We start from the raw sequence: 3569 nt of genomic DNA, 5'->3' as shown, positions 1-3569 counted from the left end.
CCTTTCTTGCCCCAGAGAACTGGGTGAGCATCGTGGAGACCACAGATGTGTGCAAACAGGGCCGCTGTCAGCTGGGGGTGCGTCTGAAGGTGCACTTGGGCAGCCTCAGGGAAGCAGGGGTGTCCAGCCCTAGGAGGCTGCTGCATCATCAGGCCACTTCAGTGCACCTCGGACTAGGAAGCCTAGTCCTTCGACTTTCTTTCTCTAGGCACACAAGGAAGGACTAAATTACAGTCATCGTGGCATTGCTGTTTAAAGCTTCATTGGGGGCGCCTGGGTGGCTCAGTCGGTTAAGCATCTGACTCTTGATTTCTGCCCAGATCCTGATCCCTGTCGGGCTCCGTGCTCAGCTCGGCAGAGAGTCTGTTTGAGATTCTCTCCCTCTCCCTCTGCCCCTCCCCTGGCTTGTGCATGTGCGCTCTCTCTCTCTCCCAAGTAAATAAATAAATCTAAAAAGAAAAAAATAAATAAATAAAGCTTCATTGGCGATCATAGCCTATACACAGGACCAAAATGAGGCCTCTTACCACTTCCCCCCGAATTTAACTTACCCAGTGGATGCTGGCCAGGGCAGTCTTCACTGTGCATGGGGACATTCTGCTTGGGTTCATTGACCACAGGCAGATGACACGCACACAGCTGAGGCCAAGGCTTGGGCTAGAGCCTGAGCTTATACATCACTCAGTGAACCACAAAACCAGGCAGCCCACCACAATGACCCACAAACATAAGGGCACTGGGCAAGGAAAGAAAAACACCCCGAATATCAAACCCTCTCTCTGGGGGAGAGACCAGAGCGAAGGCAGAAGAGATGAAGTAGGAAATGCAGAGTAGCTGGTGTCCCAGAGTAATTCCGACACGGGAGGCCACTAGGGTAGTCTGCAACCTGGGCATTGGGAAAGAAGTGGTTACAGTATCAGCCAGTGCTGGCTTTACAGTAAATATCTTCCACGCCCGACTTGGGCAAATACTGTCAGCTTTCACAGATGGGGTATCTCACAGTCGGTAAAATAAGTTTTGGCACCCGATCTTGCCGATGAGGCATGCCCCAACCGCAACACCGTCCAGTAAATGACAATCTCCCCCTGGAGTTGGGACACTTCTCCAGGACTCTCCTGGCTGGAGGAGCCAGCTCACGCTTCAGGCTGTCTTCACTACAGTCCCTGACTCCACGTTCCATTTTCCAGTTACTGCATTGCTCTTAGCCTTTTTGCTTGGTGCTCTCTGACTCCCCCTGTGTACACTGGCTTGCATCTGCCTCCCTGCCCCACTTCGGACCACGTTAAACAGGATTCCTGCCCTGTCTGAACCCTTGACCCACCCACGCTGGCCAATCCTAGCCAGCAGGGCTAGGTCCCTGATGGGTCATCCAGTCCTCCCAAAGGGCAACGACCCAGCCAACTAGGATGGCCACAAATGTAGCAATACAGAAACATGTTTTTGACCCAGTTAACAAAAGCAGGACACAAATTGTATTTGCAAATACATGACAATACACTAAGGGGAAATAACAGAATTTGTAATTTAATTTTTTTCTATTATCATTGTTACATTATCACTGTTCTAAACTATTAGTTCAGACTTTGTCTTATGTGGCTTTTACCTCAACATTGGGGCCAATCATTATTGTTAATTATACCAAAAGATTTGCATATATTATTTATTAGCTCCTTTGTCTCTGGATCAAGACTAGTAAAGAGGAACCAAGTCATTTAGATCCTTCCGACTAGAGAATATTCATTTTCACTTCAATTTATTTTATAAAATTGAAAGAGAAAGGACAGTGTTAACTATCGGCAAAGTAAAATTGCCATTCTAACTGCGCAAGTTGAAAACTTTATTGTCTTATTTAACTTTATAAAAAATGGATGAAATTGAGCTTTTTTTAGATTATCAAAGAAAAAGGAAAGCATCCACTCTGGGCTGAAAAACCTGAAGGACAATTTTACGGGATATGAAGTGCTCAGAATATGAGCAGAAATTTTCATGACTAAGGGAGTGTATGATTTGCCCCAGATTACAGGAATGACAGATGGGACTGGGCCCTTGGCCTCTGATGTCGGTACTCTTGCCACTCTCATCCCGCTGTGAAACTGGCTGGAAGACATGACAGATAAGCCAGAGAAGAAGAAATTGTGACTTTTAATTTGCCAACAGTTCAATGTAGTCCAGGGATAATGTCGCTGACCTAAAACAAATACTGTTTAAGTCTCATTAATGGAAATATGGTGTCTGCCCGTTGCCCACCATGATAATCAAAGTACTCTCCCATTCTGAGAATCTCTAATTCTCTCAAACTTTTGAGCTTCTCTCTGAAAAGTTTCCAGAATGAATTAACTTGAATGCTGAACTACAGCAAAAGATGTTAAAGTGGTATTGTAAGTTTCTAAAGACAATCTATGTGATGAAACAGACTGCCTCTAAATTAGGCTTATGAGAAATTATAATAAATGTCAGAGAATTGGAAGCCTAAAAATATGCTAAATTCATGCAAAAAGGAACAAGTTCCATAGAAAAACTAATGATCAGGGACTTTTCCTTAAATCCAAAAGGGAAATTAAGACAGGATTTAGAGTACATTATGTTGAGAAACTTTCATCTATAGGGAAAAAATCCAACATCAATGTTTGTTTAAAGTGCTTCTCCTACATGGACCTTGCTTATAGTAGATGTTCAAGGAATCCTTCAGTGTAGTTCTCCCCAGAAGCATCTCTGTTATACAAAGCTCTGGTTCTTTACCCACCAGGGGGAAAAAAACCAAACCAAAACAAAAAACAAAAAACTCTAGCCTAGAAGTTGCTCAGCTAAGGTAGAAGGGGAATAGGGCTTGGGAATTTTGTATACAGACCACAAATTTATGTAAACTACCTGGCCCTTAAAAGATACTCAAAATTGTTTCCTTTTTATCATGTCTTTCAGGGCCTTCTTATAGATCAGAAAATAAAATATCTAGTATTAGGTATAAATCTATGTTTACACAACCATTAGTTTTTTTTAACTGAGATATAATTGACATATACAACATAATGATTCAATAAATCATTAGTATTTAAATAAATATAAAAACTGTGCTATGAAACGTTCTTTTGGTTTCTGGCAACTTCGTAAAATCTATTCTAAACGGCTGAATGTAAACACAAGTGGTTAAACCTTAGCGTAGCTGGTTCTCTTCTGACATCTAGTGTTTCTGATTCGTTACTGCAAAATACCTCTGTTCATTTTAAACTATTAGAATGAAAATGCTACACGGAATAAAAGCTTTATTCATTTTAGAAGAAAATTTGTTAAGTGGGATAAAATTACAAACATATAATAACAAAGCTTCTGTTTCTAAGGAGCAAAGACTCTTTTCTCTTAGCTCTTCCCATAGGAGGAAATTGCTGTATTTTCTTGCTAGCCTGACAGGTAGGACAGAGACTCAGCCTGGTCTGAGGGCTGTTCATTCCTGCAGAGAAGGCAGGGGAAATGAGAGAAGGGCACCATGTGCCACATACTGGGCTCAGATACTTTAGTGGGAGTTATCACTATGCTCTGAGAAGCTACAGGACCATCCTAACCTCAGAAACTCA

Source organism: Halichoerus grypus, chromosome 5 (genome assembly GCF_964656455.1).
Source record: "Halichoerus grypus chromosome 5, mHalGry1.hap1.1, whole genome shotgun sequence".
In the NCBI taxonomy this organism is placed as follows: domain Eukaryota; kingdom Metazoa; phylum Chordata; class Mammalia; order Carnivora; family Phocidae; genus Halichoerus; species Halichoerus grypus.
The sequence above is the reverse complement of the archived record's forward strand: the minus strand, read 5'-3'. Positions refer to the sequence as shown.